The sequence below is a fragment of the Cnephaeus nilssonii genome, assembly GCF_951640355.1.
Source record: "Cnephaeus nilssonii genome assembly, chromosome: 9".
NCBI classification, from domain to species: domain Eukaryota; kingdom Metazoa; phylum Chordata; class Mammalia; order Chiroptera; family Vespertilionidae; genus Cnephaeus; species Cnephaeus nilssonii.
This window is the reverse complement of record NC_137080.1, coordinates 86,151,999-86,164,523: the sequence shown is the minus strand read 5'-3', so window position 1 is coordinate 86,164,523 and position 12,525 is coordinate 86,151,999. Positions and strand designations below refer to the sequence as shown.

The window sequence follows — 12,525 nt, the reverse complement described above, 5'->3', positions numbered from 1 at the left end:
TGCACCTGGAGGGTCTGAGCTAAGTGAAATAGCCAGTCAGGGAAAAACAAATGCCACTGATTTCACTTATATGTGGGATCGAATGAACAAAATAAAGGAACAAACAAAACAGAAACAAACTCAGCTATAGAGAACGGAGGGAAGGCTGTCAGAGGGGAGAGTGGTTGGAGGACTGGGTGGGAAAGGTGAAGGGATGGAGAAGTGCCAATTGGTAGTCACAGAACATCACAGGATGTACTCTAAAGGACAGCGTAGGGAACACGGCCAACTGCGTTGTCATAACTACCTATGTGCCAGGTGGGTACTGGAAATATTGGGGGGGGCCGCTCTGTAAAGATGTGATTGCCTAACCATTATGCTGTACACCTGAAACCAATAAAAATAATACGGAATGTAAACTGTAATAGAAAAATAAAATAAATAAATAAATCATCGCCATGAACCCTGGGCGGGCTTTTTGCTGTTTGCACACAAACATGCTCATGTACCAGTAAAATGTTAACCTGTGCAGGGCGCTTCCTCCCTGGAGCCAGGCACTGCTCAGAGCGTGAGTTCACTCTGTTAATCCTCACAATGAACCCACATGGTGGGCGCTGTCGTTGTCATCTCTGTTTCACAGAAGAGGAAACGGAGGCTCGGAGAAGCTAAGTAACTCTCCAGGATCATGTAGCTGCTAAGTGGCAGGGCCAGGACTGGAACCCAGGCAGGCTGGCACTGCCCGCCCCGGCCAGGTGCTCCCAGCCCCTGCTCCCAACCTGGTGTAAGCAGGTATTTCCTGTGGCCTGGCCAGCATCGCACTAAGCACATCATGCCCACTTCCTCCTCAGAGCCCCAAAACAAGCCTGGGAAAGAAGAGGGGAGAGAGGGAGAGCTCAAACTGCTCTCCGGCCAGACAGCTGGTGTCCTCAAGACCTCTCCCAGCCCTCCTAGCCTCACAGACCACAACACCGATCCACCCCGGGTCGCCCGGCTGCTCAGAGGTGGGGCTGGCAGCCAGCAGCTCTGACTCCTGTTTTCACTTGGTTCCCACCATCCCGGGCTCAGGGCAGCCCTGTCTTCTCTCCCCTGAACCTGGGCAGGGGCCCCTGCCATGGGCCACCTGCTTCCCCAGTCCTGTATCCCCATAGCAGCACAGCCTGTGAGCCTCATCCCCACTCACCCACCTCCCCAAAGACACAACACACAAACACCCACGCACCCTCATACCTGGGAGAGGGTGGCCCCTGGAAGGAGGCCCCCTGGACCGCTCAGCTCCTCGGGGAGCCCGAGCCCAGGGCCCCGGCCCTGCTCTGGTGCCAGCCCCGTTTCCTCATTTCCCCCAGCGCTGTTTCTCACCCAGCCCCCTGCACCTCAGTCTCAGAGGAAGTTGCACAATCCCCTGGGAGCTGCAAATGTGGCCAAGGATTACTCACAGCGCCCTCCCGGAAGGCCTCTCTCACCCACAAGCCTACCCAACGCACAGGGACTCCCAGCTCCAATCTCACCCACCCGGGTCTCCAGGCATGGGCAGTGCCCCTGCCTCCTCCCAGCCTGAGCCCGTGACAGCCACTCCCACCCACACAGGACTCCCAGGCCCCAGGCCACACTGCCCCTGGACCAAGATGGGGAGACACCCCTGGCCAGGGCGGCTCAGTTGGTTGGAGCGTTGTCCTGTGCACCAAAGGGTCACGGTTCGATTCCTGGTCAGGGCTGCCAGTCACTGAGCTGTTATCAGTCATCTGCCCCTCAGGCTGGCTGGGTCTCTAGGCCCTTTTGTGAGAGGATGTTTCAGGAAGGGATGGCGTGGTAGCGGGGAGACTGGGCAGGCCCCGGCCCTGGAGAAGGCAGGAGAGGCCACTGAGGTGAGGTGAACCCCAGGACGGGAGGTCAGAGAGACCCAAGCTTTGACCCAACCCTGGACCCTGCCCTGGGATAGCAAATCCTCGAGGGGCACTGGAGGGTGAGGAGGAGCCCGCCCAGGTGTGCAGCCACCCCTCACTGACGTGCAGTGGGGCCTCAGATAAGGAGGATGATGAGCACCTCTTATCTTTATCACCCACTCAGCCTTGGACTCCCACCCAGCCCAGGACAAAGTCAGAAAAGGTTTTGCCTGGGCCCCAGGGCTCCCCAGAGAGCCCCTTATTTCTGCAGCCCTCATCAAAAGGCTGGGGCCTCGGGGCAGTCCTCCACAGCCCTTGAGGCCTGGAGTAGCAGGAACCAGGATGGAGGCTCACTGCGGTCACCTGACGCCTCCAGCCCAGTGGACGTGGAGCAGTCAAGGGCGCGGGCCGGGCTGGAGAGCCCTCCCCCTGGAAACAAGGGCTGCAGGCCCCTTCGCAGGGATGCTTCCCCAAATGCCCGCACAGCCACCCTCTCCTCAACCCTGCCAACAGCCCCACGAAGGGCAGAGGGCAGCAACCCTTGCCACTCTTATTCCCAGATGCGGAGACGGAGGCTCAAAGCATTTAACCTTACCATTGGTGACTTCCCTGAGGCCGAGCAGTGAGTTCATGACAAATCTGTTTCCTGGCTCTGTTCCCAGATGCGAGTTTCTCAATCTCCACACAACTGACACTTAGGACCAGATAATTCTTTTTTTTTTTTTTTTAATATATTTTTATTGATTTCAGAGAGGAAGGGAGAGGGAGAGAGAGAGAAACATCAATGATGGGAGAGAATCATTAATCAGCTGCCTCCTACACGCCCCACACTGGGGATCGAGCCAGCAACCTGGGCATGTGCCCTGACCAGGAATTGAACTGTGACCTCCTGGTTCATAGGCCAGCACTCAACCACTGAGCCATCTCGGCCGGGCCAGATAATTCTTTGTTGGGGGGTTGTCCTGAGCATTTTAGGACATTGAGCAGCATCCCTGGCCTCTCACTAGATGCCAGTAGCTTTCTCTTGAGTCATGACAACCAAAAATGTCAACAGACATTGCTAAATGTCCCCTGGGAGGCAAAGTCTCCCTTGGTGGAGAACTACTGCCCGAGAAGGAAGGCCCCGAAAGACAAGCACCTGCCAATTCGAAATTGAAGGATAGCTGCTGGGACAGAGCCTGCCTCCTCCTCCCCCGGGTGTACCGGCGGGAGGGCCTGAAGTGCTGCTGGGTGCGCGGGGACTCAGCACCCTCTGGCCAGAGACTGCCCCATTGGCAGGCACTGCCACGTGGGGGTCTCCTCCCAAGACCACCCTCCCACCCTTAACTTAGAAATCAGCCCCCTCCCTGGCATGCAATATTATAGTTGTCTTTAGACTATTGTGATCCATAGTCCTCTGAGTAAAAATGTTGGAGCAGCACCAATATACTGTATGCTTCTTTCCTTATAACTTGCTTATAAATACCAATGCATGAATATATCATGTATGTCAGCAAACACACACAAAAATGGTTCTATAAGAAAGAAGAGCAGGGAGCCCTGGCCGGTGTGGCTCAGGTGGTTGAGTGTTGTCTCCTGCACCAAGATGTCGCTGGTTCCATTCCCGATCAGGGCACATGCCCAGGTTGTGGGCTCAATCCCTGGTCGGGTGCCTGCAGGAGGCAGCCAATCAAAGTTTCTCACTCACATAGATGTTTCTCTCTCCCCCTTCCTCTCAAAAATCAATAATACCATATTTCGTTAAAAAGGAAGAAAAGGGAATGTAAGTTACACCCATGTTAAGGCGCTGTTACACACTCACCAGCATGACAGACATTAAATCGTCTGCCAGTAGCAACTGTTGGCATGGATACAGAGCCACAGAAACCCTTGAGCAGTGTGCGCAGTCACTTCACACAATATCTACTGAAGCAGCAGGGTGCACTGCCACGAAGAATTTCACTCTGGCTTATCTGTACTCGGGGGACATGCAGGCACCAATACACTAGGAAGCACATAAAAGTGCTCTGACAGTATAGTAGCCAACAAAGGAAAGTAACCCAGATGCCCACCAGGAGTGGATGGATATAAGCATGGTAGCAAGTTCCTCCAGTGGAATACTAGTCAGCAATGAAAATGAACGCACCATAGCCACACACAACATGGGTGAACCTCACAAATGGACGGCTGAGTTGAAAAGCATGACATCAAAGAACATGTTCAGTGTTGTTCCAGCTGCTTTAAATTCAAAATCAGGCAAAACTAAACTGTTGCTAAAGGGTACAGACCTAAGTGGTTAGGTGATAAAGAGAAGCAAGGAAGTGATTATTAGGGGGGTCGGGATAATGGTAACCTCCTAGGGGGGTGGAGGTTATGACCAAGGTGGGCACACAAACTGGTGGTGGTTACCTGGATGTTCACTTTTATAATTATTCTATACTAGAGGCCTGGTGCACAAAATTCATGCACTGGGAAGGGGGGTGTCCTTCAGCCCAGCCTGTACCCTCTCCAATCTGGGACCCCTCAGGGGATGTCCGACTGCCAGTTTAGGCCCAATCCCACAATCCGGGACTGCTGGCTCCCAACCGCTCGCCTGCCTACCTGCCTGATTGCCCCTAACCGCTTCTGCCTGCCAGCCTGATCACCCCCTAACCACTCCCCTGCCAGCCTGATTGACACCTTACTGCTCCCTTGCTGGCCTGGTCGCCCCCAACTGCCCTCTCCTGCTGGCCTACTTGCCCCTAACTGCCCTCCCTTGCTGGCCTGATTGCCCACAACTGTCTTCCCCTGCTGGCCATCTTGTGGCAGCCATCTTGTGACCACATGGGGCGGCCATCTTGTGCAAGGGTGTGACGGTCAATTTGCATATTATCTCTTTATTATATAGGATAGTATATATTAAAACTTTTTTCACCAAGTGTGATATATCTCACAATAAAAAGGGGGAGAAAGGAATAAGATAGAAATAGAAGTTACATTTTCTCCTCACACCTGGCTTTGAAAACCACTGTAATTAGGCCAAGCGTACTAGATGAGAACCTGCAGTCAGTCACAGGTCTGGAGGACGCAGTGACACACAGAGCAGTCTGTGTGGGGCTCCCCCGCGGGCCCAGGCTCCTGGCTGCCCCTAAGCCCTAGGTGCTGGGCATGCCAACCCCTTTCACCTCCCACCCTCCCCAGGGCGTCCCAGCCACCACACGCCCCTAGCTGCCCAAGGGCAGGGAGCTGCATCAGGCTGGGCACCCCCACCTCTTACCCTGCCTTGGGCCATTTCTCCGGCCCCTCAGGGGCTCCCGTGGGCAGGCACCGAGGGAGCAGGGTGAGCCTCAGACACCCTCTGAACACACCAAAGGGAGGGGGCAGGAAAAAGAAGTGAAGAATATGGAGAGAGGGGGGCAGAGAGCAGGAAAGACCCATGGTCCAGATGCGGTGGAACTAGATGGAGGTCAGAGGGGCTGGGGGAGGAAAAGCGAGGAGGCGCTGAGGTGGGGAACACGTTGGTGCAGTGCCCCTGGGTCCAGGCCCAAGTCTGGAGCTCCCAAGGGGCCTGAGCTGCTGGGCCCAGGGCTTCCAAGTGGCAGGGGGGTGGCTCAGGGGCCTCCCTGCGGCCGTCCTCCTCTCCTCCTCAGCTGCCTCTAGCCGTCCTGGAAGAGGATCTGTCCAGGAGGGGAGCACCCAGGCCTGCAGAGGGACCCAGGTGAGAGGACCCGAGGGAGGCAGAGCTGCCCAGAGGGTAGGAAGGGCTGAGCCAAGGTCACTGTGCGGGCACAACCCTTTGGTAAAAGTTCCCCAGACCAAGGAAGAATGCTCTTTAGAGTGAAGGGTCGGTGTGGACACGTTTACCGTGACTTAGGACGTCATTCCGTCCTCCCTCACATCTCTCTGCGGGTCTGTCCTCCCTGGCTACTGACATTCCCGCTAGCTGTCTGCTTTGAGGAGGAGCCATGCCCTTGTTCCCATCACCTGCTGAGCCAGCCCAGGAAGTGCTCGGTTCATGCCTGCTGACCCCAAAGGTGAGCCAGGCCGTGGGGTGCTGGCGTGGTGCCCACGCTCCCTGGGCCTCCGTCTCCTCTAGACAACGCGAGGGCAGCACTGGCCGGCCTCTACGGCCCCTGGCCCCGCAGCCCCATCCGCCCGCAGCAAAGCCAGCCAGTGCCACACTGGCAGGGGCAGCTGAGAGCGCACCTGGCTGGAGCCAGGATGGGGACACGACGCAGCAGCGGGTGGACAGTATAGGGTGTCACTTGGCACTCCTCCGGGACTGTGGGGGGCTGAGGCAGGTGTTTTCCCAAACCAGTTATAAACACGGCAGAGGACAGGCTGTGACTTCCCTTGGCAAGCAGGAGAAAACAAACCGAGCTCCACCCCACTGCCCCGCTGGTAGAACTGGGGGGGGGGGGGCGGGCGGGGGGCACACCCTCTACGGGGAGAGACAGCCTGAGCCCCACCAGAGCCAGGCTGGACCCGGATCACAGCAGGGAGGCAGGGAGGCAGGGAGGCAGGGAGCTGCTCCTGGTCGAGCTGTGCAGCCCGAGTCTGGACGGTGAAGCTGGTACCCAGCCCGCTCGCAGGGCAGAGGCCAGGGGTACAGCCTCTACAGTGTCCTCGCTTCTGGGCACACGGTGGGGGCTCAGAGCACGCTCCCTCCCCTCCCTCCACAAAGACTACTGAGCATGCACTACGCGCCTCGCTCTCTTCTGGCACTGGGGCTGCTCACTGACAGAACAGCCAGGGCCTGTGCGCACGCCAAGCTCATCCTGCCTCGCCCTGCGGGGCTGAAAGGCGGGCCACCACCTCTTCTCCCCACCAGGCTGTCCCAGCTCCCCAGCTTCTAAGGAAGACTCAACCCCACCAGCTCAGGGCGGGCCTGAACCACCCGACTATCTGTTGTCCTAGAGGCCCGGGACCCCCTAGAAGGTGATGGAGACACCCTACCTCAAGCACTGACCGCCCCCCCATGCCCCGCCCTCCCAACATCTCCAGTCCGGGTGAGGAAAGGAGAAGGAAGCAGCTGTTTTTTTGTGCATTTTAGCATTTTTTATTATTAACAAGGCATACAAGTCAGTGGTCCAATACTTGCCCTCCACGGGGTAGGAAAGTGAAATAACGTGGTGGGTCTTTCTACAGCCTCAACAAAGTGGGGGCTCGGACACGCCCCCCCCCCCAGTCCAGTAACGCTGCTCTGGCTCCAGGCACTTCTGCAGGAGCTTCAGAGCCGTCCCAGGTTCTGAGAGGCCCCGGGGGAGCCCCCTCAGGACTAATGCATCCTTCGTTGCCCACCTCATCCCGCCTGACCAAACAGCGAGCATTTCCTGAGCTCCTGTCCCACAGGAGGTTGCCAAGACCACAAGGCTGGCCAGTGGTCAGTGCAACAGGAGGCAGGGGCACAGAGCCAGGCTGGGGAAGGGAGGTCCGACTATGCCGAGGATTCGGGGGTCCACAAGGAAACCCAGAGTGGTCCCTGCCCCTGGGGGCCTGGCATCAAAAAGGAGACGGGCCTGAGAGACCCAAAGCAATCAGAGGCCCAGGAGACAGCTCTTGCCTGGGGAGCTGCAAAGCCATAGGCTCTGGAATGTGGTCTGGGGACCAGTCGCATCAGCACCCCCTGAGAACTTGTCAGAAATGCAAACTCCAGACCTATGAAACCCAGACCTGCTCACCAGAAACCCTGGTGTGGGGCCCAGCGAGCTGTGTTCTAACAATTCCTCCAGGTGGCTCTGATGCCCACTCAAATGTGAGAGCCACTGTCTTAGAGAAAGGCCATCAGAATCGTTTGGGGGATTTAAAATAAACAAAAACATTCATGCTTCCCCCAAGACTCGGAAGCAATGGTATTTTTTTAAATATATATTTTATTGACTTCAGAGAGGAAGGGAGAGGGAGAGAGAGCGAAACATCAACGATGAGAGAGAATCATTGATTGGCTGCCTTCTGCACACCCCTTACTGGGGATGGAGGCCACCACCCGGGCATGTGCGCTTGACTGGAATTGAACCCAGGACCCTTCAGGCTGCAGGCTGACGCTCTACCCACTGAGCCAAACCAGCTAGGGCAGCAATGGTATTTTTTAAGAGCTCCCAGGCAATCCTAATATCCAGCCAGGGCCGAAGTCAGCTAGCACAGTCCCCTGGGTCTCCTGGGAAGGTGTGCCTTGATGGGCAGGATTTAGATAGGGAGGGAGCAGGAGACAGGGTGCCAGGAGAGGGAAGTGGCATGAACAGGGACTGAGTGAAGGGACCATGGGTTTCTGGAGAGTCTGCTGGGATTCCTGGATTAGTCCCCATGGCATCACATTTTACTCCGGGATCTCTGCTGTGTGGATCAGAGCCAACAAGTAGGCCTGCCCTGGAGGGAAGCTGGACAGGGGTGGGACGGCCAGACCCATTTCTCCTTCTCCTTATGCCCACCCTGAAGAGCCAGAGGAAAAGACTGGTAATGATTCTGCCTCTTGCCTCCACCCCTCTGCCCTCACCCACTGCCTCGCCACCCACAGCAGAGCGCTTGCCATGGGCACGGTAAGCCCCAGACCCTACTCTATCGCTGGGATTGCAGCTCGGCCGCCCGTGGCACTGCAGCCAAGGGGACCCGTGTCTCCGGTGCAGAGGAGAAGGGGCAGGCGGCAGCAGCACAGGGGAGAGCCACGCGTCAGGAGTGGGAGTAAGCGACCAGGCCAGATGCCGCTCCAGGAATCCAAGGGACAGGCAGGGCAGGGACGGTGGAGATGTTGCAGGCATTGCCAAGTCCCCTGTGCTATCCTGGTCAATGGGAGACCAGGTGGGGTGTGGTGCTACAGGGGGTAGTGGAGGCTGTGGCCACGGGGTCTGCAAAGCAATGTCAGGCATTTCATTTGCAGATGTTAAACACACAGGGGACTGTTTGCCACCCATAGGTCCTTGTTTCTTCCCTAGAGCTCTCTATGCCTCTCTTTCCTCACTTGAAAATGAAAAAGAAAGAAAGAAGTTATAAGAGATAATGATAATAACTAACATTTTGTTGTTGTTGCTGTTAATCCCCAACTGAGGATATTTTTCCCATTAATTTTTAGAGAGAGTGGAAGAGAGGAAGGGAAGGGAGGAGAGAAACATCGACGTGAGAGAAACACATCCATCAGTTGTCTCCCACACATGCCCCAACCGGGGCTGGGGATCAATCCTGCAACCCAAGTACGTGCCCTTGACCAGGAACCAAACCTGCGACCCTTCAGTCCAAGGGCCAACGCTCTAACCACTTAGCATACCGGCCAGGGCGATCATAGCTAACATGTTTTGAGCATGGCACTCTTCTGACTGCTGTGCATGCAGCGAGCATGAACATAGCCCTCACTACAGCACTATTAGGTAGGAGCTACTGTAACCCTCACTTTTAGGTGAGGAAATGGAAGCACAGTGGGGTTAAGCAGCTTGCCCAGCGCCACACAGCTAGGAAGTGGCAGAACTGGGATTCCAAGCCAGGAAGCCTGGCCCGAGCCGGTGCTCTCACCGACCCCCCGCCTAGGTTACCCTTCGCCCAGTGCTCGTTACATGGGCGCTATGGCTATGTCCCAAGGAAAGCTGGCTGGTCACTCCACCAGGCCGGCCCCTGGCTAGCGGACGCCGCAGTCCCCCCATCCCTCTTTCAGCAGTGCCTCTCCTGTTCTGGTGCCTCTGCCAGGGACCTGCAGGAGGTTCGCATTACAGGGGATCCCACAGATGGTTTAGGTTCGCAGATATGGAAACCGAGACTGGGCGGAGCAGGGGCCTGCCCAGCCACACAGCGTGTCAGAGGCAGGCTCGGTCTGCCGTGCTCTCATGACTTTCGCTGCTGTCTCATTCTCACCCAACGGTCCCCACAGCCTTGTCTCCTATCTGATTAAGCAAGTGCCCCCTGAGCTCAGGCTTCACTGTACAGTGCCGTCTCCTACGTCTGTGGTTTCCAAGGAGACCCAGGAAGCCTTGAGTGAACTCAGCCGAGTCAAGAAAGTTCTCGGCAGGGGTCCTTTGATCACCTGTGACAGCAGCTTGGAGAAGCGGCCAGGGGACAGGTGTGGTCCTGGGGCAGGGCCCTCATCAAGTTCCCGCTCACGCTCAGAGCAGGAAACCCGGATGGGAAAAAGAAGGTTCCAGACCACCACACCCCCACCTCTTAAGAGAGAACTCCAGGAAACCCGGAAGTGGTCTTTAGGGATTGGTAACCCGGGTTCTGGAGTCATTTGGGCCTTGGTTAGAATCCCTACGACTTCTAGGCTGTGTAACTTCAGGCAACTTACCTAGCTTTTCTGAGTCAGTATAATGAAAATCATAATTCCTGCTTCATTCTAAAGAATAAATACACAATAAATGTTGGCAACTAATGTTTACAACTAAGTTTTATTATCATATTGTCCTATTATAGCATAAAGAGAATGGATGAAGATTCTATTGATATAATATTGTGTTACTATTAGTCTCACAGACATGCATGTGCACAATTCATCTATACATACATACTAGCTGCACTTCATAATCACACACAAACTCCCATCAATTACACTGCATACGGGCACCCAGAGCAACACCACGGACCCACCACGTACCAGGCACAGCTCCTCTTGAATGCTCACAACAGCCCATGAGGTGTGTGCATTTTTATCTCTTTTCAGGTGAGGACACACACATTACACACATTAACACTGCATCCTGGGATATGGACACTTCTCAGCTCAGTCTCCACGGTCATCTCCAGGGCAGCCCCAGGCCGGGCCCCAAGTGCTGACTGCCCTGCATCCACAGGACAAAGGCCCAACCTGGCTTTCAGGCCAGCTGTGGTTGGGGAAACCCCTGCTGCCAGCAGAAACCAAGTTGACTTTGAAAAGGAAGAGACAGAAGCCAGGGGCGGCTGGGCCACTCCCTGTGGGGGCAGGTGCTAAGTAACTCTATAAACTCTGGCTAATGATACAATTACAGCCATAAACAGAGCTCCAGGAGGGGTCAGGGCCAGAAGCCGGACCCTCCAAGGGCAGCCAGCCGAGGGGTGGAGGCCCCACCTACCTACTTTCCAGCAGAGACTGAAAGGGGGTCCGGACTGGCAATGGGGATGGGCACTGGGTATCTCCACTATTCCAGGACCCACAGGGGCTCCTGCCTGCCCTGGCCCAGCCCCTGCCCACCTCTGACTGTCACCGGCCATCAGCCCTCAGAAGCCAGCTGGCTCTCTCCGGATTCAGTGCTCACCTGAGGAGATGTCCCCTGCCCCAAACCCTGCACCCGTTCCGTGGGACCCAGAACCAGGAGACCTGGGTCCCCATTTGGCTGCACCTCCCTGAGCTAGGACAAGAGAGAGCTGCCGCTGCAACAGGCCTTGCACACTGTCAGCAGCTTCGGCTCCCTCCGCGAGAACAGTCACTTCAAACAGCCTTCACTTGCACTCTGGCTCCGCCCCTGTCCCAGCAGCCAGGAGGCAGGCCGAGAGAGAGCGGCCAAGTCAGTGCTGTTTTTCCCACAGGTGGGGAAACTGAGGCACATACCAGCATACCAGCAGACTACCAGGCCCTTCCCCTTCCAGTGCCTCCGCAGACGCCTTTAACGATCGCTGCAGTCTCTTCCCCAGACTGTGATCTCCCTGAGGGCAGGCGAGGAGCCGGCTCCCAGGGGCACAGAGAAGGCCTCGAGGGAACAGGCCGAGGAGCCAGGAGCTGCCTCCGGATCTGCGCACAGGCCTGGCCGCGCTAGGAAACCAGGGGGAATCTTGGCCAGGGCAAGTGCCAGGGCCTGAGTCCACATCCCAGAGAGGCCACGGGGGGCTGCACCAACCTTGACCTCCTCCCGGCTCCACTAGGCACCCCCTCACTGAGGACGGGGGGCGTGGAGGCTGGGCGGTAACTAACCACGCTTCCCCCGCGAACGAACGCGAAGCCAAAGCGCCGCGCCCGAGTTTAGTCCCGATACTGCCGCGCAGAACCGCCCGCAGAACGGACCGGGGAGAAGACCACGGCGGAGTGGCCGGCGATGCCGCCAGCGCTCGGTGGAGAGGGGCTGGCAGGGAGCCGGAAGGGGAGCCCTGGGCAGCGCGGGCGCCCGCCCTCCCCCCGGGCGCGAGGCTGGGGTGCGCCGGGCGGCTGCGGCGCGAACCTGCTCTCGCAACCCGAAGCAGCTCGGGGCAGCCGTGCGTGAAGCCAGAACCGGGCGGGGAGGGGGCCGAGGGGCGGGACCGCGCTGGCCCCAGCCCGCTCCCTTCCTGGAGGCGAGCGCACGCACCAGGCCGAGGAGCGGTCCGGAATAAGGGGGGTGGGGCGGGACAGCCTGGGGTGGGGTGGCGCGGACACCGGGAATACGGGGAAGGGGGAGTGTTTTCCGGGATTCCGGACCGAGACGGGGGGGGGGGGGGGGGGCGGTACTCCGGGCACGGGCAGATGGTTGGGAGCTCCCGGGAAAACAGAAAGGAGGGTGCGCTGAGGATAAGCTCTGGGGTTGGGGTTCCCTGAGGTCGTGGAATCATGCAAGGGGGAGAAAAAGACTGAGCTCAGGGATGCCGGGGGACTCGAGCCGGGGCGGCTTCTTCAAGAGACGGAGCGGGAGGAAGGGACAGAAAGGGAGGGAGGGATGGTACTTCCACCCGCCCCCTTCCCCCCCCCCCCCCCCCCGCCCCACACCCTCGACAACCCAGCCCCGGGGCGGGGCGCCGCTTGGCCCTCCCACTCCCCCAGACCATCCCGGCCGGGCCTGGCCGGGCC

General features: G+C 57.6%; 1 protein-coding gene across 2 annotated transcripts in view; it reads right to left on the bottom strand.

The window, feature by feature from the left end:
• Positions 1-12,525, bottom strand: part of TFEB (transcription factor EB) — a 47,297-nt gene that overhangs the window by 34,036 nt on the left and 736 nt on the right. The window contains exon 1 of one of the 2 annotated variants that reach the window (XM_079780600.1): positions 1,207-1,351. The exons of the other annotated variant lie outside the window; for it this stretch is intronic. The gene's annotated coding sequence lies outside the window, so the exon portion shown is untranslated. Of the gene's footprint in view, positions 1-1,206; positions 1,352-12,525 lie in introns of those variants that run through there. 2 annotated transcript variants of the gene reach the window in all.